Source organism: Carettochelys insculpta, chromosome 16 (genome assembly GCF_033958435.1).
Source record: "Carettochelys insculpta isolate YL-2023 chromosome 16, ASM3395843v1, whole genome shotgun sequence".
NCBI classification, from domain to species: domain Eukaryota; kingdom Metazoa; phylum Chordata; order Testudines; family Carettochelyidae; genus Carettochelys; species Carettochelys insculpta.
In genome coordinates this window covers 24,152,952-24,179,070 of record NC_134152.1, presented here as the reverse complement: position 1 = coordinate 24,179,070, position 26,119 = coordinate 24,152,952, and positions in this window count along the sequence as shown.

Sequence of the window (26,119 nt, the reverse complement as noted above, 5' to 3'; positions counted from 1 at the left end):
AGAAAGATGGAGTAACTCAGTTGGTATGTAACTTCTGCTGAGATGCAACTGCAAGACTAGAAAATGCTTTCCTCTCTTCTGCTCTACTTCTCATTGTTAACACCATCAGCACCATTGTAGCCAGGATTATAGCTAGCAGTGTAGTAGCTTTGACATTTGTATAGATTCATAATTAGTGAATCTGCCTAATTTTTAGGGGCCTCACTGTTTTGCCTGATAACTGAATGGATTACTTTGGGCTACTTCATCTGTAAATGCATTTAGCTACCATCTCTATAATTACTATGACTCACATAGTGGCTCTGCTTTGGTGGACCTTTGAGCCTTGACCCTTGGTAAATCCTTTTTGCTACCCCAACCCAAAGTTGCCTTAAAGCAACACCTGAGGTTTCCCCTTTCATAGATGGTAGAATTTTGTCCCCAGAGTAGGTAGTGGACTATGACTGTGATGTTGACAAGGGGGTCAATATCACAAATACACATAGATCATTAATTCACCACCAGGTCCCATGTTCATGGGATTTCTTTTTAAATTCCAAAAACTTATCACTAAGATCCCTTCCTCCCATGACTATACACTTGAATTTATGTCTAGCAGCCACAGTTGAGAATGCTATTCAAACTGTGCCCCCATTTTGTCATATAAAGGATGAAAAAAGAGAACTTGTGTGAATTAGAAATCTAAGAGAAAAAAAACAGGAAAAAAAAAACCTCTTATGCCTTTCAGCTACAGAACATTACTATGGAAGCTAAAGCTTTCATGTAGGGAAGTTAGGTTTTCCATTCTTTCAGAAGTATAGTGGTAACCTTGAGATATATCTACAGGGTTTTTTTCCTCTTTTCACTATTTCCATGTTTCACTCTGTGACTGACAATTAGAGATTACGTCTGGACCCATATGACATTTGAAATGCCATAGCATCAGGTGTCCTGTGATGACGCTAGAGTGACTCAGTAGAATTCGTCTCTAGTTCTAATGAGTGCAACAAAAGAGCCTCTTGGTTTGCAAGGGGGGGAGAGGGGAGTCATTGTCTGAATTAATTGAAGGCCCTTTTAAAACACACTAGTCTTACCAAAAGGCATCTACACTGACGCAGACTTACCAGATGAGAAAAGAAATAACTGGAGAACTACAGATTGTGAATTTCTTACATTTTAGCAATAGTTTCTGCACCTAAGATGTGATCTACTTTATAGTTAAATTTCAAGGCCAGATTGTGGAAGCTGGTTTACCCTGGTGAACATTTACTTGTGCAAGTAGACATGCTGGGTGAAATCCTGTTTCCACTGATGTTCTGCCACTGATTTCTATGAAGCCAGCATTTCACTCATTACCTTCCATCAGGCTATTTCAGCAACTACAAGCTTACCTGTGTGACAAACGGTTAAATGGTCTATTCTTTTTCGGATAAGACTTGTCAAAACGGATTTAAATGTACTGCATGAACACTTGGCCAGACTGTGGTTTCGTTTCCACTGGGGTGACTCCAGAAGAACTTCTCAGTACTCCTAATACCATTACTGCTTCGTCCTTCCTATCCATGTTTCATCCCTCTGATGTGTCTTGTCATTTACCAAGTCTCAGAAAGGTAGCCATGTTAGTCTGTCTTCACAAAACAAAAAAGCAGTCCTGTAGCACCTTAGATACTAACAGTATTATTTATTAGGTGATGAGCTTTCGTGGGACAAACCCATTTCTTCAGATCTCGAGAATAACTGATAATAGAGAGAAGCAGAACTTATAGAACTAAAAAAAAGAGAAAAATTATGAATTGGGGGAAGAAAGGGGAAGGGTGAAGACAGGGAGTGAAGGGAAGAGGGGAAAAAAACCTCTGCAAGTGTCTATTAATTAAGTGGGATGCCTTCCATCCCTGCGAATATCAAAGGCGGGGAAATTGTCATTGTAATGCATAAGATAATTGCTGCTGGGTCAGTGAGATCTGATCCTATCACTAATTGGTCTATTCAGTTTCAGTTGTTTCTTTGATATCTTACACATCCTGTTCTACCACACAATGACATAACAGATAATACATTTCTTTCTTAGGCTGATGTATGTTTGCTAGGGGAACACATAGATTAGTAGTGATGAAACTTGCAAATGTTTGGTGTTTTGCATTTAACTAAAATTGGTTGATACCATTCTAAGTGTTATGAAACAATAGCATAATTCATTTGTTCAACAGACTTGAGTAGAATCTTTTCATTTCTTAATGCAACAAAATTGTCCAGTAGAAAATGAATTTCCTGATATTTCCAAATGAACTGAAAAATAACCTCTTGATAATCCTTGCATTTCAGTCTGTGAAAAATATCTTTGACTATGAAACAGCATGTTCTGATCCTTGCTGTGCCTCATCCAGTCTGGACAAAGGTCTAAATGAGTTTGTGAGTAGTGTGAAAAAAATCACTGATTGTCTGACTAGCTGTCTGGAGGGCAGGAAAAAAAATCTTACTTGTCTTTATCTGATTGAAACCTGAGTTAACTCACACAAACTGGAAAAACAGGATTAAAGGCCAAGGAGATATTAACAGTAGACATCTTGTACCTCTGCTTTGACAGATGATTTTTCACAGTTCTCAGATTTAACAACTTTGACAAAAGACAAAAAAATCCCAAAAAAACAAAAAAACCCAAACAACCAACAACAACAACAAAAACCTGCACAACTCAGGACTAATAAGTCAAAGTCTAAACTCCCATAAGGGTATCTGAAAGATTTATAGTAATGATGCACAGAGATAAGGCAGTTCAATTAGCTAGTCATTTTTAAGTTGAGTAGATGTCAGTACATTAAAATCCAATTAATTTAATCTGTTTGTACAATGCTAAGATCCTTCGTCATCTATTTATTTCCTTAGGACTGGAGAGTTTTAAATATGAACCAATCCCATTATCATCTGGGATTATTAGCTACCATAGTATCAGAGAGGTAGCCATGTTAGTCTGTACCTTCGAGAACAACAAGAAGTCCTGTGGCACCTTATAGACTAACAGATATTTTGAAGCACATGCTTTCGTGGGCAAAGACCCACTTCGTTCATCTGATGAAGTGGGTCTTTGCCCACGAAAGCTTACGGTCCAAAATATCTATTAGTCTATAAGGTGCCACAGGGCTTCTTGTTGTTAGCTACCATAGTGATTCTATAGTCAAAATTGTAAGGAGGGGGACTGAATCATTTATTCAATTAATCTAGCCCCTTCCTACTAGCAAGCTGATCACAATTTCTTCCACTTTATTTATTACTTGGAGTCACTCATGGAACATATGCCTGTGTGGTGAGGTGTGTTTGTTTCCTTACTCTATGGACTGATCACAAGCAATTCACTAAGAGCATTCACCTTTCTGAGTGAGTGATATGGATTAGTTGTGATTGGTCACATAAGTCACATGGTATAGGTTTTGTGTGCTGATTGGATACATTCACCTTTTAGAATCAAAATCAGGGCTTGGAATCTTTCAAGGAGAAGGAGCAAAAGGTTTTTTTATTTAATTTTTCACCAATAACATTTTAAACATTTTCCTTCGTAAAATACACAGGCATTGCTCAGTGCCAATGAGTAGCAGAAAATTTAGGTTGTTGTAAGATTTATTAACTTAGGTACAGAGTTTGAATTTTCCATTCCTTTGTCTCATTTACACAAATAAATTGTGCGTAGGTAAAAAGTTCCAATTATGTAGGGTATGGTCTCAAAAATCTAGTCTGGTGTATATAATTGGCATAATTCAGGAACTCCGTGTAGTGATCTACAATGCGTTACAAGGGGTTTAATTGCCAGTCCTGCTCTTTCACTTTCCAGGTTTGAATGCACAGAGTGATTCAGAGGTATCATATTTAACAGCTGGAAAAGGCTCAGCAATCACCTCTCCTGCTGATTAAAAAGATGGTAGTGATGACACAGAGATTTAAGAATGAGGCAGTTCAAAGGAGGAAAAGTTAGCTAGTTCTCAGCACTACTATTTCTTGCACATAGAGTTTAATCAGATATTACCTCTTGGTAAAGGTAACTTACATGATAAATACAATACTTGGGATCTAAAGTAAGTGAAAGCAACACAGAATGAGAACAAGTCCAAGTGCCCATATGGCATAGGGCACAAATACTGGGAACTCCTAAGTTTCAGCTGCTGTTAATGAGGCTCAGGACACAGTCAGATCTTTTTCACCACTTTCATCTGATTTCTGTCAGTAAAAGGCATCAGTACTGACTGCAGTGCTGAGCCTTTAGAAAAGGAAAAGACTCGATCCCTGCCATCATTGTAAATGAAAGGTAATGCAGTACGATCAGGAAATACTGAAGGAAGAAGCAAGAAGTCCTCAGACCACAATGAGCAGGCTAAAGAGAGTCAACTGAAAGGCCAATTTTAGCCTCTGAGGATTTTTCTGAGGACTTCATGATGGTACTTTGTCTTCTTCATGGCACAACTGATTGTGGCTGCTGAGAAAAGTGGCCACAGACAGCAGTGTGGCTGTTTAGGAAACCCCAGACAAATACTATACAGCATTAAAATTTTAAAATATTTTGCTCAGCCGAGTTCTCCACTGATACTAGTTCACTGTGATGATCACTTTTGTGTATAAAGGGCTGGGAGATGAGACTCACACCTTGGGATGTAAAACTACAGGCACTGGTGCATATGTGAGAATGGGTGAGTTTCATTCTTAGTATGATCAGGGACTACATCTAATTGTGTGTGGTCCAGTCCTTTCATATACGGCTTACCTAGGCCTGCTGATGGGTGAAGGGAGGTAATTGTCTTGGAGCTTGGTAGTTAACGGGGTCCAGAGTTCCAGCCACTGCTGCTACTTTGCACTGCTGGAGCACCGTGCCCTTTGAAGTGCCAGTAGTGCTGCTCTGCCTGGCCATGGGGGGCCCAGCACCACGGTCCTGGCAGCACTAAGGATGACTGTCCATGGCCCCGTCCCTTCCACCCTTGGCCGTATCCCTTCCCAGTTGCAGAGCCAGGCCCCACCTCCCATTTTGCCTCAGGACCTGTGATGGCTGTCGGCCCCACTGGTCGTACCTTTAGCTCTGATTAGCTCTAGTGGGCTTTGAGGTATTTTCAGCACTTTGCTAGGCTAGACCCCACATAAAGAGTAGACACATTTGGAGGTTTTGCCAGTGATTCAGGCATCTCCCTGTGTATTCAGTTAGCTCACACCATCAGTCTATGTCCTCATAAAAGGATGGTGAGAGCCACATGTCCTGCATTGTTGTGGCTTCTCTCTGATTTTCGGTACAAGATTTTACTGCTAGCCACTTGGAATTGGTGGAACATTGTAAGTCAACGTCATAGGTCATTACTAATAGCCTTAGCCTCAAAAAGGGACGTGTACATTGAAAAAAATGCAATGTCCAGGGGAAGTAAGCATCCTCTGAAATAGATCTTCATTTAATAAGCGTTACTTATACTTCCCTCAATGTTAACCAGATCTGCCGCCGACGCAGTTGCTAGCACTGTTGTGACTGGTAGTGCTATTGGCTGCATTTCCTGCTGTCTTTTCAGTTAAATTGCATTTTGATTTACTTACATCTTTTCTCTGGCTGCACCAGCTTCAGTCTGACCAAAGGTACCATTGTTTTCTTTCAGCTTTTGAGTTTCAAGACCGGGGGTTACTTTCAGGCTTTCTCAGTCACAATTCCATGTACTGAGATTAATTTTTCAACTTTCTAATGCTTGCCCTTTGGTAATGCTGCAGCTCTGCTTGTCTTAGGGCTTCTGTCATGCCTTCCTTCTCCCATAGTGCATGACACTGACTTATGAAATAAAGACTCACAATCTGCATTATTCTGCAGTTATTTGTTTTAAACTTTATTGTCTATTATTTCCTCCTTGATCTGAGACTTTCCATAGATATGCTGAGAATATTATAAATATGGATAAAAATTCTGAGTACTGTCAGATGTGGCATTAATTCCTAGAGTATCCCATGCACTTCATGAAAATCAGAGGAACAGAAGTCGTTATCTCTGAACTGTGCTTATCATCCATTCAGTTTCACTTGCTTTAACTCATGATTTATAGTTCTATCAATCATTATTATAATGGTGCCCCCTCTCTAATTCTTCATATCAAATAAAGTATCTAAATATCTAGCTTTATGAAAAAAGCTACTTTACCTGGATGTTCTAGACTGTGTTCATTTTAATAAGCATCATCCCCTTTAAATATAAAAGTATTGCCATTTTTCTGTGACTCCCAATAGAACGGCTTACAGAGATGCTGAATTCTCTGTCTCATTGATAGTGTCTGGAAGGGACCCATTAAGTCATCTGTTGGCCAGTGCAGAAATGGGGAGGGGAGGATTACAGGACATCTCCAAGTACCACTTCACACCCACATGATTGTAGTCCAAGTGGGCAATCTATGAGCTGCAGACCACTTCCAGCCCATCAGATTTTTTAATCCAGCCCTCATGCTCCCTCTGCCTTCTCTGAAAACATCCATGCAGTGTTCAGCGGCAGTCAAAAATTCGAACAGTATGTTAGGAATCATTAAAAAAGGGATAGAGAAAAACACAGAGAATATCTTATTGCCCTAATATAATACCATGGTACGCCCACATCTTGAATACTGCGTACAGATGTGGTCTCCTCATCTCAAAAAAGATATATTGACATTAGAAAAGGTTCAGAAAAGGGCAGCTAAAATGATTAGGGCTTTGAAACGTGTTCCATATGTAGAGATTAAAGGAACAAAAAGAGGAGACTAAGGGGGGATAGGATAGAGGTATATAAAATTATGAGTGATGTGGAGAAAGTGAACAAGGAAAAATTATTTGCTTGTTCTCATAATATAAAAACTAGAGGACACCAAATAAAATTAATGGGCAACAGGTTTAAAACAAATAAAAGGAAGTTCTTCCTCACACAGCGCACAGTCAACTGATGGAACTCCTTGACAGAGGAATCTGTGAAGGCTAGGACTACAACAGGGTTTAAAAGCTAGATAAATTCGTGGAGGCTAGGTCCACTAATGGGTGTTGGCTAGGATGGGTAAGGAATGATGTTCCTAGCCTCTGTTTGTAAGAAGCTGGAGACAGATGGCAGGAAAGAGATTGCTTGATTGATACCTGTTCAGTCCATTCCCTCTGGGGCACCTGGTATCGGCCACTGTTGGCAGACAGGATATTGGGCTGGATGGACCTTTGGTCTGACCCAGTACAGCCGTTCTTATGTTCTTATGTGAATGGGTTGGTGGGCTTGCCTTGCCCTGCCCTATTTCACACATTCTGTGGCTCTGAGAAACAGGGCCAGCCAGGAGCTCTCTATGCTGCCCCCTCTCCCAAGTGCAGCTTCCACTTGCTGGGAACCACAGCTAGCGGGAGCCCTGGGGGCAGTGCCTGCAGACAGGGCAGTGTGCAGAGCCGTGTGGCCCTGCCTCTGTGTGGGAGCCCAGAGAGACGTTGGGTCCCTGCTTCCAGAGTCTGCTTTACATAAGCACAGCTCAGATCCTGCACCTGATGGCCCAGCCCAGAGCCTCCTTCCTGCACCCTGAACTCCTCATTTCTGGCCCCTCCCCAGAGCCCTCACCCCCACCTCCTGCACCCCAGCCCCAATGTTGTGAATGCTCATGGCCCTCTGTACAATTTCCATACCAAGATGTCGCCCTCAGGGCAAAAAGTTTGCCCACTCCTGCTTTAAGGCAATATATGCTATGATGGCTTCTTTCCTTCAACATTCATGCTCATAAACTACCACACTGATTTGTCAACCTTAATACAACAGTGAGATTAGGTGAGCTAGCACAGGCCTTCACTTTTCCCTACAGTTACAGCAAGCCAGTTGCACGGTCATTCATCATTTTACTTGGCAAGTCTCAAGCCAACTTTACAAGGTCCCTTCCCCCCCTCAACAATTTCCTTCATTTTCTCGTCATTGTTTTTTCAGACAAGGGGAATGGTTACAACTTTTATGCATTTCCCATCTATAATCACTGAAACTATTTTAAGGTGGAAAGCTTATGTTCCCCTTTTTTTCCAGGGTAGACACACCTGAGACAGGCATGAATGCAATATTTATTTCTCCTGTTACTGCTTGTTCAAAAGGTATCTCCCAATGATAATTCAATACGTCTCATATATTTGTTGCCAGATATTCAGTGGACTTATATATACATCTTAAGAAAACAAGAATGGCTTCATGCTGAATTAAGCAAGAGAATTCTGTAATTAATCTGGAGCCAATCAGGAGGGTCTGAAAGCATTTTGCCGACAGGGGTCATAACATCCAAGTGTTCCTTTAAATTGCACAAGAGAAAATGAATTAGGAATAGTATGTTCCACGGGATGCAGACTGATAGAGCCCAGAACAGTTTCAGGCTGTACCAGAAAATTCGGAAGATTGCCCCAGTCACAGACCCTTAGTGATCCACTGATCACCATTAATACAGATGTCAGCGTGAACTGTTCATCTAACCAGTAATTTGGAGGTAGCACCTTTCATCTTTTCAATCACAAAAATCCTTCTCTGACCTGGGATTTTATACCATGTGACACTGCTGACTTTCATGAAATTTCTCTCATTTACATAAGCTTACACAAGAGAGGAATCTGTCCAAATCTCTCTTTCTGCTTTTGATGGAAAACTAATGAAATTTCTGAAGTTTTAAAAGCTGGAAACAATACAGAGATAGAGCATTAGTGTTCAGACTGAATTTTCTCTCCAAAACCATTTTCAAGAAGTCCGAAAGCTGACCTAAACTTAATCATGCTTCAGTGATACCAACTGGCTTTTTTCTTTGGCTGGGATTGTTTTCTTAAATAATAAATTAGTAATTACCCGTTGCACTTCTTGCCAGAGATTCTAAGAGTGCTTTGCAAACACTAATTTAGCTTCCTCTTGCCCTTCTGAGTTAAAGATAGGATCCATAGAGTTTCCTCTATCTATCCCTGAACTGCAGCTGTTTTTAGGGTAGAATGTTATTTAACATGATGCACAATGATTTAGGAAAGAAAGGAAAGAAAATCAATGGACGAAAAGCACCATGGTATCATTAATGACCAAAGGTAACTAGGAGCTCCTACGTTAGCATCCTCTTTAGCATAATTCTGCTAAAGACATTGTCCTGGCTGAGACATCAGGACATAAGGGATCCAAAGACCATAAGGCCATTGACTGAATCACCAACTGTCTTTTATTCCCTTGGAAGTGCTCCAACCAGCCCTGCCTCTGCAGTCCAGTCCGTGTATTCCATCTCCAGGCCCTGCAGAAACTCCTTTATTGTGCAGGGAGCTGGCGTGGAGTGCATTTGCATGCACCTTCCTCTGCCATCTCTGGAAGCTACAATACAGGTGACAGTCCTACTACCTCTCTCTGAGAAATCTCCCATGAGACCTCTTCAAACTGTTGGTCTTCTCCTCAGAAGCTGGATGCTATCCCCAGTGACCAGGTCCACAGTAACTGTCACCAAGAGAGAGGATCTCTTCTTGGAACCCATCCTACACATGCTCAGTCTTAGTAAGCTGATAACACAGATTCCTCCATCTGCCAGAGATTGATCCTGGCTTGTACCACCTGGCTTGGCTGCCTCTAGCCCTCATCTCCAATCCTTGGAGACCTCTTGGACTACAACTGGAAGGATGGGGTGGACCATTGGTGCTCACCCAGTATATGGGGCACCCCATCCCTCCTGTTGCCCAGTGTATATTCCAGGTACTGAGGGCAGCCTAAGCAGCTGCCTCTCAGGCTTTCCTGAAGCACATCCTGTGGGAGGGAGCTTCCTGTCCACCTCTAGTTGTCTGGGCCTCCCTGTCAGGCTCCAGCCTTAGGAACCACTGCAGCTGAATCCCTCCGCACCATCTGAGTTGGCTGCATGACTTGCAGCCAGCCAGTCTGACTTAGAACTGTGCCTGGGAAACAGCTGGACACTTCTCACCCTCGTGCTCCACCCCCACACTAAATGGTGGATACGACAAATCTCAATAGGTTTTCCAACCCAAAGATGATGTGGAGATGGTTTTCATTTGATCCCACCAAACTGGAAATGGACGCAGAGAGATGCCTAAGAGATTCTTGTTTATACTACTCTGTACTTAATAAAATTTCCCTGTCTCCCATCCTCCTCAAAATGTGTGAAAAGGTACCACAAAGAGAAATGGAAATGGTAAGCAGTGTAGGCACTGCATCAGGTCGAAACATACGCCTTCCTGAACTTGGGCTTCAATATTAACTTCCATTAACAGATCTCAGTCCAAACCTCCCAATGAACTTGGCTGCTTCTAGCCCTCATCCCTGTTCCTCTCTTCCCTTAAATACACTCTCAACCCCCTATTGTCCTAGGTTTGATTTACCAAAACTCCCTTGTTCTGCCTTCCCATGCAAGTCAATAGAATAGCTCTGCATCTCAACTGAGTTCCCACATCTGAAATCTCACCACAGAAACACTCATGTGCTGTAGTGGGAAGGATGTACCATAGAAACTGTGATGTATGTACACACACACACACACACACACACACACACACAGAGAGAGAGAGAAAGAGAGAGAGAGAGAGAGAGAGAGAGAGAGAACCCAAGCTTCCTTAACCAAACTAAGCAGGGACTGGAGAAATTTTCCAGAGAATAAGCTATTCCTACAAGAGAGTGAAAAATCTATTGAGGTGCTAAACAATCTCTGTACATAAGAACCAGTCCTAAAACACCATCATGCATTGTGCTTACTACTATGAGTAGTCTATTGACTTGAGCATAGTAAAGGGAGAACTGAGGTGATAATGATTACTGAACCTCCCATCAGATTTTGAGATTTCAAAAACATTGCCTGGCCTCTAATCAGGATGAAAAATCAATCAAACAAACAAACAAAAAACCCTCACAACTTCATGAACCTGTAATCTGAAAAAATTCTTTGATCAGGTGAAATCAAAATATTTTATTTTTATTTCAACCTTTTTGACCTTTTAAATTTAAATTAATTAATATTTTGAAAAACTCATTTTGAACTAAAAATTATTTTTTTCAATCTAAATTTGTCAAAATGGGATATTTTAACTCTTTCAGACTTCTTTCAATTTTTTTCAAATCAGAAAACTAGTCAAACTTGACCCTATCCCATAAAGAGTTGTTTTCAGCCAGTAGCCATCTTCCAATGACAAAAACATTTTTTTAGGCAATTAATTCCCACCAGTTTCACTAGCAAACACTATGGGCCCTTGGGTGAGACCAGAAACCTAGCTGTTAAGGCAATCTTTCATTATAATTGCTTTCAGTGCCTTTAGAACTCCTGGGAACTTTAGCATTTATAATGCTAATAATACTATAATTATAATTGTTTTATGGGATGTCAGCTTCCCGATACATGGAGATAAGCATAAATAGGGGATTGAATGATATGTCTGGCATTTATCTTAAAAGGGCATAACATTCAGACTTAAAAACAATATTTGTCATTTTAATGTATTTTATCCTTTGCCTAGACACATTTTGGAAGACATTTGTTTTTCACATTTTCAACTGTAGTTGACTCTTTCATACATGATGCTTATCAGTCATCTGTTCTCTCTTGCTAAGCATTTTTCTTCTCTAACCCTCACCTGATGTCTTTCAACATAACCCTGTCACTCAGCGTCTTTGTGATACCCCCCACCCACCAGTAATGGTGATATTTTATCTGCTGTCAGCCATGTCTTCCCTGTTTTCCACTGATTTGGTGGTTGATTTGCTCTCTCTATGCTTCCGTCCCCACCCCCTCAACCTTAACTCCTTGCCCCAATCTCCAAATGCAAGGTCTGCCCTGCCAACCCCCAACCCATATACTTTGAAGGAGATCCCTGCACAATTTTCAACACCATCTCATTATTTGCCTTCGAACGCCTCCTTCTTCTTTGTCATAATGCCTACAAAAATCTTGACAATAGTTAGACTTTTAGCATGATGATACCTCCGACTATCATGTTGACCAATATTGCATGATTGTTTCCTTGTCAGAGGAGCTGACAGCCCACCGGGGGGCCCCTAAGCAAGATGTGTGTGGGGCTGGCTCTGCATTCCCAGAAGGGGCAGAGCCTCAGCTGGAAAGGGTGGGGCCTGGGACAGTGAGCCCTCAGCCCTGCCCAGACCACCCTCAGTGCTGCCTGGAGTATGCCTGGAGTGGTCAGAGTGACTTAAAGAGACTGGGGCTCCAGCCACTGCCACAGTAGCTACGATGGCAACAGGGAAACTTAGGCCACTTTGAATCACCAGGCCCCAGGGCAACTACCCCCTTTGAACTCCACCCCAATCAGTAGGCCTGTTTCTTGTATCTCATCCATCTGTCTGTGACTTAGATGGCACTTATAAGAGGCAAGAGACGTCATTCGTTCTACTGGATCTTAGCGCCCAACCTCTCTCCTCTTGCTATCCCTGTTCTGACTCTTCCTGCAAGCTCCCACAGCAGGCTGTTGCAGCCCTGTGAGTTTTCCTCCAGAGCGTACCTCGTAACTTAAAAATGGAAAGCCTTCCAGCTTGCCAGATCTATTAGCATAATACTGAACCTGTTAAAAGAGCCATCCGTTGGTAATTATGCCTTTTAATAAGCATTTGCTAACCTGGATGTATTGACTATCAGTTTCTGAATTTACTAACAAAAATAGCTGTGCATTATTGTAATATTTACTCAGAAACTGTTAATCTACAGGACCTTATTTTAAAATTTGCATTGAATATTTCATTAATTAGTTGCTGAAGATTATAAAAATCACTTCTCTAAAAAATCCTTGCATAGATTCTTAGCTGCACAAGCTGAGTAGTCATCTTTAGACTTAAATGCTTGGATCTTCAGAAATGTAGGCTTTTTAAAATAAATTCTTCAAAAAACCCACAGCTATATATCGATACCTATATCTATACTTATTAATTACTGTAGTTCAAGCACTTAATTCCAAAGTCTTCCTGTCCTTTCTGTCCATCCCTGCTATAATCTTTCTCTCTTCAAATGCACGGCACCCCTTTTCTTCTAGATAGTTGGACAAATTAGTCTCTATTGTTATGGGAAACACACAAAATAAATTTGTGTTTCCTTTTTCTAAAAGTAATGAACATTGTTATGAACAAACTAAACTGCTCTGACTGATTATTTTAAAATAATGTCTTTGCTTAAGTGCATTAAATATGTAGTAATTTGGAACGATTTCTTTATGGAGGTGTAAGAGTACATTTAAAATACAGAAATACTGTTCAAGAAAATGTAAAATGTAAAAAACTGTAAAAGAGCAAAGAGCATATTATTTAATATTGTATTCAGTAGGACAGCTGACTTGCCCTTACTATAAAGTTTTGCAAAATAATCTCTGGCAAACTTCAGGGTATATCAAAAGCTTTTTTATCCCCAAATTTGGTGCTTTTAATTAGGTACCTTCTGCATGTCCAGTCTTCACAATCTGGCAGGCAGAGGAAAACATGTTCCATTTTCCTTGGAAAGAAATTGCAGAAGAGTGTTTTTTTCAAATTTCATTAGCGACATTTGGGTTCCAAGATTTGGCTGGAAGTGATTAGCAAAGAGAAGGAGGGGGAGGACAAAGAGCAGGGAGACAGTGGAGAGGAGGTGTAGGCTGGGCAGAGTGAGGGTGGTGCCTGGGGCAGAACATGGATGGAGTATGGGCGGGCTACAGGCAGGGTGCTCAGCTCCCCAGGCGGCAGAGTGGCCCTCCACGCATGGAGTGTAAGCTTTTTGAGGACGAGATTATCTTTTTATTCTGTGTTTGTAGAGCTCCTAATACAATGGGATCCATGACTATGGCATCTAGGCATTAATATAATAAAAATAATAATAATAATAGAACATTATGGACTGTATATATGCAGAGATCATAACAGTTTCTCTAATGGTCTGGAGGCAATTTCCTTCATATGCAGCTATTTAATCACTTTTCCACCACCACAAGAATAAGTTATGAACTTATTCCTATGCATTTTGTCTCTTTTTGTTCATGAATTTCTCCTATCGCATCTTGGGGGCGACGTCAGCCTGGGTAGACACACATCCTAGTTTTGCTTGAACAAGGGTGCTAAAAACACCACGGTGCACCTTACAGCATGGGCGTAGCCACCCAAATGCAGACAAAAGAGCTTAGGTGACCATGCATTTGAGTGGTTAGCCTTTGCTGCCACATCACACTGCTCTTTTTAGTTCATGAGCTCAAGCAGAGGTGGTGTGTGTCTGGCTGCTCAGTTTATGAGGCAAACTTCCAGCTGTGGTACAGATACACCCAATCAGATCCAGATTTTCTCATATTTGCTGTTTTAGTGCTGCTGCCAAGTCATTTCTGCAAACAGTTCTTACTCAATAAATTCTCTTGTGATATTTTTATTGTAGGCATTTGGAGTTTGAAGTTGGACTAGGATTACTTGGGTTGGACATGGATTGCTTAGGCTGGGTCACATGGTAGGTTTCAACAGAAGACCGCAGGACCATAACTTCCAGGGACATATTAACCATTATACCAAGGGTCAGCAACCTTTCCGAGGCAGAGTGATGACATTTGACCTTTTGACCTCTATGCACTTTCCAAGTGCTGGTGATACTTTTTAAAGTCACTAAAAATCCTATTTACTACAGCTTCATTCATAAATAAATAAATAAAGATGCAGCACTTTACCGTTTAGGTGGTGGTTGGTAGCATTAGCCGGTCTTTTGTTAATCTAGAGGCGACCTGGCTTTGAGCAAGTTCCTGGCTGCGTGGGGGAGGTGGGGAGGGCTGAACTCCTGCCTCATGTGCCAATGAAAATCAGTTCATGTACCACTTTGGAACCTGTGCAGGGGGTTGCTGACCCCTGCATTACACTTATAAGGCTATACCCTTAGGTTTTCCTATTGGTTTAGGTCAGGGATCTCAAACTCCCAGCCTGTGGGCCATCTAGGTGCCAGAGAGTATTTGCAATTCGGTCCAGGAGACCTGGCAGTCTGGGGGAGGCATATCCAAGCCTGTCCTCCAAGCTGTGCCCCTTCAAACCACCACCCCGCCTTCTCCCCTACCCCACATGGCACCCTGGCTCCTGAGTGACCCAGCGTCAGGGATTACCAAGGTGGGGAGCCTGGCACAGGGGTGAAGCGGAGCTGGAGCTTGAGGGAAGTTGGGGGAAGTGTCTTTTTTCTGCTTCTCATTTGCAGGCCCACATGTGGGAGGGTATTCAGGAGTTGTTTGTTTGTTTCCTTCACACTTGAGAACCAGGTCAGGGAATTACATCCATTTAATCCAAACCAGCAGTAAATGCTGCAGCTGAAATGTAACATGCAAGAGTCACATATTAAAAGGCGCATACATTTCCTCTCCACTAACCGTAAGATGTACTTCAGTAATAGTAGAACATGGCAGTGAAGTTAACTATTTTTTTTTCTTGTAATTTCAATAGAACCACAAGTCCTTGAAGACTCTCAGGGAGGTGACACTGCAGATTGCAGAAACCTTGTTTTCTGAATCCAGCCATATGTCAAGTGAAGAAAACAAAGCTGCCTGAATGGTTCAACATTTCTTGTAATTTACAAGCAGTAGAATGAACTGCAGTTAGGGTTTTTATTTCAATTTTTTTTGGTCCTCTGTACTTATAAATGTCAGTCTGTACTGGAAATGAGATTGATCTGATGAAGTGGGTCTGTCCCACAGAAGTTCATCAGCGAATAAATCATTTTGTTAGTCTTCAAAGTGCTACATTTCCGCTGTTTGTTTTGCACTTAGGATGATAATCACTGTAATAGACCTGGTTCTCCTCTCTCATATGCTGGTGGGAACAGCCCAGACCAATGCCACTGAATTCAATGCAATTGCACTAGTGCGTAAAGCCATTCCGGCTTCTGACATAACATGGAATTAAATAGTAGTTCAGGTTAAATTACAGAGGAGAAAATAGACTTCTCCCTATTCAGCATGATTCCCCAGCATTTGTGGGGTTTCTGTAGTTGTGAGATTTTGCCCTTATGTAATCATCTCAAAATATACCACTTGATGTAAGTACAATCTTGAAGTAATAGGTTGGACTCCACATGGTGTTGCTACAGTTTTCAGCTCATGTAACTCCCTTGAGCACACTGCCTGGTATTCAATTCACCAGCTTCCCTCTATTAAATTAAATGGAGGCGCTAATGTACTGATGACTCAGACCCAGTCATTGCAGCCACTGTTTAGTAAAATGCTACTCTCAAAATACACTGCTTCTGACTCCGATCTTATAATTTTCCCCCACAAAATAGATGCAAAATGGTTAAAAAATAGACCTAAAAGTTAAAAAAAAACAACGTATTTCTGTGCAAACAGATTTGCTTGCAAAATTGTGGGGGGAAAAAAAAAACCAACTTTTCCCACTCAAAAATAGGATTGCTTTGGGGCGAGTTTTCCAGCTTGAAAGGAAAAGTACAAAATCTCGTAGTTTGCCGTTCTGAAGTTTGGCAGAGGGGCACTGACTGGTCTGCAGATCAGCATGAGCAGATCTCACTGAAGTCATCTGGAGTCAATGGGATTAGGGCTTTGCCCAGGCAGACCTCTTTGTAGGAGCAGGCAATAATTGGCTCAATTATATCAGCATTGCAGAGGGATTGTTCCTCAAAGCTACAGTTCTCCCCACTAGTACATCTTTGTTTCCAGAGGAAGTCATTCACTGCTGCCTGGGGAAAGATGTACAGGTTAAAACCCCTCTCGTCTGGCACCCTTAGGACCTGACTGGTGCCTAACCAGAGAATTTCTCAGACCACGGGAGGTCAATATTGTCTGGCGGCATTTCCAACACTTTCCCTGCTTATTGGGCTCTTAGAAGACATTTAGGGGCAAATTACAGGTGATAATAACATAGAACACAGAGCCAGGGCTGGTGGATAGAAACAAACTTTATGGGACCACAGAAAACTTGGTCACACCCATGATAAGTGGCTGTCCAGCTAACTAAAATCATGCCAGATTACAGATGTTGCCAGATGAGAGAGTGCCAGACTGGAGAGGTTCAACCTGTAGTTTATTTCCCCCATTGATCCTGAGCCAGCTCTGATGACTAACATGCTGAGGTAACAAAGCTAGGGTGACCACATTGCCCTATGGCACATATGGGACACCACGCTCCAGCGATGGGGGGCTGCTGTTCCATGTCATGGCTCCTCAGTGTTGAAGGCAGCTGCCCCACAATGAGGCACCTGGGATGGGGACTCCACAGCCTCCTGATGAGGGGGAGTGGAGGACAGGGGCTCTGCAATCTCACAGCAGAGAGGCACCAGGGAATGAGGCAGCCACCCCATGTCAGAGCTCACCAGCAGTCAGAGCTGCCTCCATGGGGTGTTGGGGAATAGGGCACAACAGCAAAAATTTGCCCATTTTCTTAAAGTCGGGATGCCTGTGAGACAGCTTAAATAAGGGACTGTCTTGGATAAAATGAGACAGATGGTCACCCTAAACAAAGCTGCAGAACTGCACCTTCTTCCCAACTATATATGAGGAAGGGTGCCAAAGCTGTGCTTCACTAAGGCCAAGAACAATGATATGAGCAGCCCTAACACCACGCATTAAGGTCTGTGCCCTTTCTTGTTTCTGCTTTTCTTGCCTGTCTTAGTTTCAGTGTAAATGCCTCTGGTTTGCCCCTTGATGTGGTCCACTCCAAGAGTACCCAGTCAGGTCTTGGGTTTTCAGCTGTCTCTGGGCAGGGACCCTTGGCCTTCTCCCTTTCAACCAGGCTTTAGGCTGCACAGCTCCCTGCCTTACTCTGTGATACCTCCAGCAAGCCAAGCCCCGTGTCTGAGTCTTGCTTCCTCACCGAGGCCTATGACCAGTGTATTTCCAACAAAGATGACTAGAAGTCCTGTGGCACCTTATAGACTAACAGATTTATTGGAGCATAAGTTTTTGTGAGCAAGGACTCGATTCATCACATGTCAGATTGCAATTGATGAAGTGGGTCTTTGCCCACAAAAGCTTATGCTCCAATAAAGCTGTTAGTTTATCTATAAGGTGCCACAGGACTTCTCGTTGTTTTTGCGGATACAAATGAACATGGCTACCCCCTGATACTTGTATTTCCAACAGTTACAAGTTACAGTGCATTTCTTTTTAAGCAAGCACCATTGTTCTGAAGGTTACATTACAAAGCATTACAGGGAAAACATGAAAAATAATAACAGTTCTTTTATACACGTAACGACCTCTGCCCATGGCAGTCGCCCCTTCTAGGCAACGCAGGCCGTCACAGCTTGCCCCTCTGCGTCTGGCCAACCCTGGATCCTTATCCCCTTTAAGGGACAGCTCGAGGCAAGCCCGCAGTTAGGAAGCCTGGCCCTCAGTTCCGGGCGGGGCAGCAGACAGCCAAACAGTTTGGAAGCCTGGCCCTCCGTTTGGGGCAGGGCAGCAGGCAAACAACTAGCCACGAAACAGGGTGACTCAGGAGAGGCAAGGGGCTGCCCCTCCAGGGAGGTGGGGTAGGGGCACGAAGGCCTTCCCACTCCAGTGCATCCCAGACCGGGGCCCTAATGATCACTCTCACCTTGAGCTTGGTAGTGGGGATCCAGACCACAGCACACCACCATGGGCTCAGGGGGAGTGTTCCGCAGGCCACTTCCTACCTCGACCTCCACCGGCGCTGGGTACCAGTCGGGTTGGTCAGCTGGCCCAGGCTGGTGGGTCTCTTCTGGGTAGGTGTCCCTCAGTAGGTCTGGCCAGTTGGACATCTCGACGTCATTCAGGTGGTCCACTGGGGGCAGGACCGTGGGCTCCAGACAGTCAGAGGTCTCAGCGCTGTGGGCGTCAGGTAGGACTCCAGGACTGTGCTCCTCTGGGACCCCAGGGTAACTGGTCACGCACAAACTCTCCGGCCCTGGCAGGGCCTCGGGGGAGGGGGCCCGCCACAGGTGCGAGGGCCCTGGTAGATCAGGGAAGTCAGGGTACTGGCCCAACAGCAGGCTTGGCTGCAGCTGCCCAGGCTGTTCTGGGCAGCTGGGAGGTAGCTCTTGCTGGCTGGCCAGTCTGCACCAGGTCCCCCGAGTCCTGATGCCCAGGAGCCTGCTCAGAGCCCTCTGCTCTGCTTGGAGGCCAGGCCTTTAATGAGCCTCAAGCCTTGCCCCGGCCCCCCCCAGCCCTAGGTGCTGCCCTCTGAGGGGCGGAGCCCAGGTGTTCTGGCTCCGGACCCGCCCACCACGGTCTCTGAGCAGCCTCCTCCACCTCTGAGTCAGGGGGGCGGCCACAACACCTCGCTGCAGATGTGAACAGCTTACCAGAGGTCACCCATCTGTCTTATGAGATCCTAGTAATCCACAGCCTTTCCAACCCTCACACAAGGTTTGCTGGATCCATTATATGCAACTTTTGCACATCAAAAGTGTTTTTTTTTAGTCCATTGATCTCTGGAAAACCCTGTCTGAACCAGTATACGCACGCCTCCTCATGTGTCTCTTAGGAGGTGCTTGGAGCCTAAGCAATGCAACTTAATCACCTGCTACTCTTCTGAGTTCCTAGCAAAATTGTGGCACCCCTGTAGCTGCAGAGAAGCCCTGGTCCAAAGTTATACATAAACCATTAATAAACTCAGCTGGGAAACCACTCCTGTTAGGGGTGGCAGCCTGACTCTCACTGCTCCCGACAGGCCAGTTTCTCCTGACAAGCAGTTTCTCTGCTCCTGTCAGGGGCGGCAGCCACTCCCGTCAGTGGCAGCATCTCAGCCGCCATCACTGCCAGGAGTGGGGAAACAGCTCCTCAGAGTCACATTAACTTGAGATATGCTCAACTCAAGTGTGTGTATCTTCGGGGTCTACTGTACTTGGAGTCATTGAGGCCAATTCTCACATGAACTGAAACCAGCAGGCTTGTGCTTTTTCCCCTCATTTTTATACCATTTCATAGCAAATTCCCATGGCCATGGACACTCAACTATGTGCACGCTGTGTTAACAGAAATCCCTGGGTCCTTCCTTCTGGTTCATTCTGCCTCTGAGATATTACAGTATCATTAAAAGATTTGTCATTGTACAAATAGCATATTATGAAAGAAATAATTGTTAGCATACCAATTACTGGAGAACTATTAGTTGCCAAGAACCAGTCTAGACATAATCAAGTGATATGTGCAATGAAATGAATGAAATGAAAGCAAGGCAAGATGAATTGCTGCCTCTAGCCCTCCCAACATGTCTTGGTACAGCATTCTGGGCAGAGGCAGAAATGTTCATGCATTCCCCTCGGCGCCATAGTGTAAGAATTGGCTATCTCTTCCCATTGGCAATTGTTGATTCAAATGCTAATTGAGCACACAGCCCCAGTTAAAAGTCTGCCTGCTGCCATGTTCCCCAGGAACCAGCAGAGGAGGAATTTGCTTCCACTCCACAACTGCTCCTCTTTGTGCAGCAGAGCCAATGGGTCTGTGTAGTTGTGGATCCACCAACCAGAGGTGACTAGTGGGGAGCGACACAAAGGGAGCACCAGCCAAAGGGGACCCCATGAACCCCCCACATGACTCCTCTCTGTGTCTGGGCTGTGATGGGGTGTACCAACCCCACACTAGCCAGAGGGGTGTGGAAAGGCCCCTCCCCCACAGCCCTGCTGAGTGTGTTGCAACTGCAGCCCAGGTATAAAGGCTTGGGAGGCCACTCAGTTGGGGCTGGCCACCAGGGGAGGAGGAGCTCCTGCTGCAGCTTGGGAGCAACACCTGCCAGAGGTGGGACCACCACCACGTGAAAGCAGCAGCAGCAGCAGCAGCAGCAGCAGCTCAAGGAGATGCAGCCAGAGCTGGGACCGCGCACAGTGTCTGGAATAGCATAGGAAGAACCCAGGGCAGGGAACCAGGAGGTAACCCAGGAGCTCAGCATGTTGAGGTGGTGGCTGGGGAGACACACCCACCACTGACAGGGCCCTGGGCTGAAGCTTGGTGGAGAGGGAAGGTCCAAGCTCCCCTGCCCCGACTCCAGTGACCCTGAGGAAGTGGGACCACTGACTGGGCCTGGCTGAGGGGATATGGATTAGGTCACGGGGTCTTGAGGACAGTGGGAAGGTCGTCCAAAGAGGCACAGGCCTGGAGGCACCACCACAGGGGCCCATGTACTCTGCCCATCCCATCCCTTTCTCCCCGCTTCCCAGCACATTACCTCACAGGCTGGAGCTTCGTCCCATTGTGCTGCGCTGCGTTGGGCAGCATCCCCTCTCCCAGGCAGCACGGCCAGAGGCTGCCTTGGAAAGCACAGCAGCTGGGCAGCACCTCTGGAACAGGAGAGGCTCTGGAGTTACCTCTTCCCTTCCAGCTCTTCTCATGCTGGCTGTTGCCTCCTTGCCCCCATGATGCCATTGCAGGAAGTAGCACCTGAACTGTCTGGTCCTCCTCCATATGTGGTCCATGCCACCAGCCCCAATTCCCTCCATGCAGAGCACCACTTAGTAAAATCCCAGCCCCTGCAGCCACTCTTCATGGCTTTGATAGGACGCAGGCAGGTTTTGCCTCATGATGAAACAGAGACAGAACACAGTAACTGGCAGGACACAAAGCAGAGGCTTTTGCCTTCCCAGGAACCATGAGAAATGGCAAAGATCTGCAATGTTTTGGCAAGCAGAGAATCAGCAGCCTGAGGCAATCGATGTCCAGAGAGCAGGAGCTACCATAGACCCATAGCTAAGCATCTTGCTCTACTACGAAATCATGGCCATTTTCTCAAGAGGTTCTTCCACACTTAACATGGATTTAGGAAACTGGGGGCTTCAGCCTCCTGACCACACAAAAATGTGAGGACTGCATTAAGCAATGAAACACTGAGTTTGGAACAGAAATTCCTCTATCTCACTTTTATTAAAAGAGGACAAATTTATTTATGATACAGAACTACTCTGTGAAGCCATTTTCAGCAACTATTTTATTAATTGTCTCCAGTGCCTCTGCTCTGCAAATAAAAAAGTTGACTGTGCCCCTGCTTAAGTAAGGAAGGGAGAGAATGTCTTAAATAAAAGATTTTAAAATCCTCAGTCTGAATACATTGCGCAACTGCATGTAAAAGTATCCCCCAGCAGTTCTGAATCCCCATTTATCACTGAAACTTTGCTCCTGCAGAATTTCTTGCCCTTTACGTAGGGCCTAATCTAGTTCTCCTTGAAGCCAGTGATGCAAACCCCCACTGACTTCAACAGGACCATGAGCCTCTCCTTAACATGCCATTATCAGATTCAGTTCCATTTGCAGACACTATGGAATACTGAGTCACATTACATGATCGTGTTGCCAGGAAATGAAAGCAACTTTCTTTGACTAGAATTTCATTTAGGTTTTAAAGAAGAGACAGCTCAAGAAAGGAACTGCAGATAGAGGGTTAGCAGCAGAATCATTTATGTTAAAATGGTGATGCTAAGCAAATACTACAACTCATTGCTATTAGGTTACTTTTGAAACTGCTATCAAGCTACATAGGATTTTTCTGTGCATCACTTCTTTCTCCTCCATCCAAAGAACAAACATCAGACATGATCTAATTTAATTGAAATCTGATCTGGTTTATTGTGCATTGCTTTTAACTGAAATGTTTTATCAAGATTTGGAAAACATGGTCATATATGATTTGTTTGTTTCTTGTTAACATCAGTTCTTTACTTACAAGAATGAAGACTCATTTTAGATTCTAAAATTAACAGTGTGGTCAAGGTGAAGTCTGTATCATCCCTTCTCTTGGAATGTGCAATATGCCTGCTTGTATTTTAAATTCATAGATCCAGAATTATGTAATCTTTTCAGAATTTACTATTTCTATGTCTGTTGTTAATTCCTCTGTTGACTAATGTGCAAATCTATGCAAGATCTGTCAATACCTCGAGTGCCTAGGTTGCTTGTTCCTTCTTTTAAAAAAGCAAAAAGAAAAAGCTAAATTGGTGTCTTATAACAAAAATGTTTATACTGTTATTTTCAAAATTCTAGCATGCATTTATTAATCTTCACAATAGTACTGTGAAGTCGTTATGTTTAGCCTCATTTTATGGAAGGCAGACAAGATAAAGGACTCTTCTAAGGCCACGTCAAAGCGAATTACAAGCTCAGAGCACCAAATGCCATAGTGTGTTTTTAGTATTAAAAGTGCTGGAGTGTCACGGGTTCAAATTCTGCTCTCACTTACCCCATGCACATGCAACTTCTCTGAAGTCAGTGAGGTGTCGCAGATCTAATGGGAGGCACAATTTGTCCTCACTATTAGACAAGTGGGGACAGATTGGACTGATTTTGAAATAGAAGAAGAGCCATGCTTGTGAGCTTGGTTCATAATGATTGACGGAGAATTTCCAAAAATTAGATATAAAATTTCTTATGGTCTAATAGCAGTTTTGCATTGTACCATTTTTCTTTGCTGGTGCCTAATAGAATATTAGGTAAACATCCCAGGAAAGTGTCTTTTGACACCGAGCTCCTCCCTGGGTTGTGGAAAGTGGAGTGGCCTGCAAACATGGAAGACCACTGTGATGTAAACGGGAAACCTGCTGCATGGACAACTTTACCCATAGGGTGTTGGATGTCACTGCTGGTTCTATAAAATTGTCACATGTCTAAAGATAACACTGTGACGTGGTAACTGCAGACCACCATTCAATACGCCTGCTGTTAGAATCCCTGCTGCCTGATGGGTTAAATCTTTTGGCTAAAGGCTAAGGATTCAACCTGAAAAAGGCTGGCTGCACTTGATTTTTGGGACTATTGTGCAGTATTAGCCCCAAATTTATACCACAATACTAGACTATTAAATCAGCTTAGCAGAGCTTTTTATATTGTATGCTCGCCTGATCATATACTGCAACAGCATGACAATAGAATAGTTAATCCATGAGGACTTGCAGCCACTGCAAGAAGAAGAAGAATATTCTCTCTGCCTGCCAAGTTGTATATCTACGAGTACTGCTGTTGGTCCCAGGATATTAGAGTAACAAGGTGGGCGAGTTAATATATTCTGTTAGTGACAGAGATAAGTTTTTGATCTTACCCAGGGTCAGGGCTCTGAAGTGGCCCTGAATAGTTTTTTTCTCAGGAGCTAGGCTGACTCATTCTTGCTTACAGGTTCAGGGTCTTCACTATGGGTAGGAACCAGAACAGATTTTTTTTTCTCCCCTGCTTAGATTGGCAGTGACCTTAGGGGCTGTTACCATCCCCTGCAACAGGTGGGTAGAGGTCAGATGTCAGGATTACTTGGGTATGTAATCATTTTCCTGCCACTGCAGCAGATTCAGTGCATCGGTCTCCTGCCTATTCTCTGCCTGTAGCACATAATAGCCTAGTTTCTTGCAGGTTCTGATACGTTGACATAATTCAGGTGTTGCATTTAGTGTGCAAGTGATGGATGATTCTAGCAGCCCAGGAGATACAGGAGGTCAGATTCTGTGATTGGTCGTCTTGGCTGGCTGTGAACTCTATGTCGATACTTTTCTGGCATTCAACACACTGCTATTGATTCTCTGGAGTTCAGTTTTGCCACATCTGCGATAAAGTGGCAAAATCATTATCTCTGGGGTTGGCCATCAACCCTGCTACTCCACACTGTCACATGAAGGAGGGGATATTGGCGCAAGCCCAAAGACACCCGATCTTCACTGAGGAACAAAATCAATCCCCACTCATGCATCTGATGAAGTGGGTCTTTGCCCATGAAAGCTTATGCTCCAAAATATCTGTTAGTCTATAAGGTGCCACAAGACTTTTTGTTGTTCTTGAAGCTACAGACTAACACAGCCACCTCTCTGAATCCTGATATGTTGATTCTAGCAATGTTAAAGGCATAGCTAGCATTGCATATCTGGGACTGACTTTGTTCCCTAGTGTAGACCAGGCCTGTGACTCCATGACCTATCTGCAGGGAAGATACCCTTCCAACCCACACCAGCTGGAGGCTGGTATATGCCTGAGGCATAGGGCTGTGTCTACACTTGCATTCCTCTTTCGAAGAAGGTATACAAATGAGGGAAATTGAAAATGCAAACAAGGTGCAGATTTGCATATCTGGAACCTCGTTTGCATATTCTTATTTCAAAATAGCTTCTTTCAAAGACGAAAACCAGTGTAAACACTGCTTTTTTGAAAGTAAACCCCATCTTCGAAAGAATCCATCTTCCCTTTTTTTATGGGAAGGATTCTTTCAAAGATGGGATTTGCTTTCGAAAAAGTAGTGTCTACACTGGTTTTCTTCTTTCAAAAGAAGTTATTTTGTAATAAGATTATGCAGATAGAGTGCCAGATATGCAAATCTGCACCTTATTTGCATTTTCAATTTCCCTCATTTGTATACCTCTTTCGAAAGAAGAATGCAAGTGTAGACACAGCCATAGGGGTTTGCTTCCCTTTCAACACTTTTTTCCCATAGAAGCTTTTTCCCTGCTAATAACACAGGCTGTGAGTGACTATAACAGGAGAAGTAGGCTGTGTGCAAAAGTAAATAAATCAGCCTTTTCAGTGCTGCCTACATGCATATGTTCCTTGGCAGCAGTTTTCAGTAGAAACATCCATTTATTCCAGTGAAATGGCAGAAAAATATAAAGTACTTGCTTTGAACTTTCAAACTCATAGACATGTTTCACAAAAACAGGGTGAATGGTAAATTTGCTTAGGTAAGGTACCTCTTCTAGTGGTATCTGAGAGCCCTGAGTCGTCCCAAATGCACATAGTTGTAAATCAGCAATCGCAAGCATATTAAAATGACTGTATTAATCAGTCTCATGAATGCATTAACATGCCTTATACATTGGGAACAAAGATTTTGGTACTTATGAAGAACAGGCAATCCTGGAACACCTGTATTTAGCTAATGTACTAAAATCCTGCTAGCTGCTCAGAAATCCCTCCATTGTGAGTACTCAGTTTGCAGAGCGGTTATATGAATGATGAATAAAGATATTGTCTGTTACAGCATTTGGCAGGTGCAGAGTGCAATGTAATGATGTGATGCATCTAAAAGACAAAAAGCTGGCTCAGTTTTAAAAATATAAAATGGTGTGTGTAGGCTTTGCATGCATTATTTACGTGGTGCAGCGCTTTTCATTCACATATAGCAACACATTTGCCATTTAGAATGAAGACAGATGAACAAGGCAAAATCCGCAGATGTATATTTTTTCTTCAATAAACCTGAAAATCAGTGCTGTTTAAGCTAACCACTCACACTTCTCTTGTCTCAAGATTAAGTGGGCAGATATGCTGTCTGACAAAGTGAGCTATATCTACATTGGAGTCT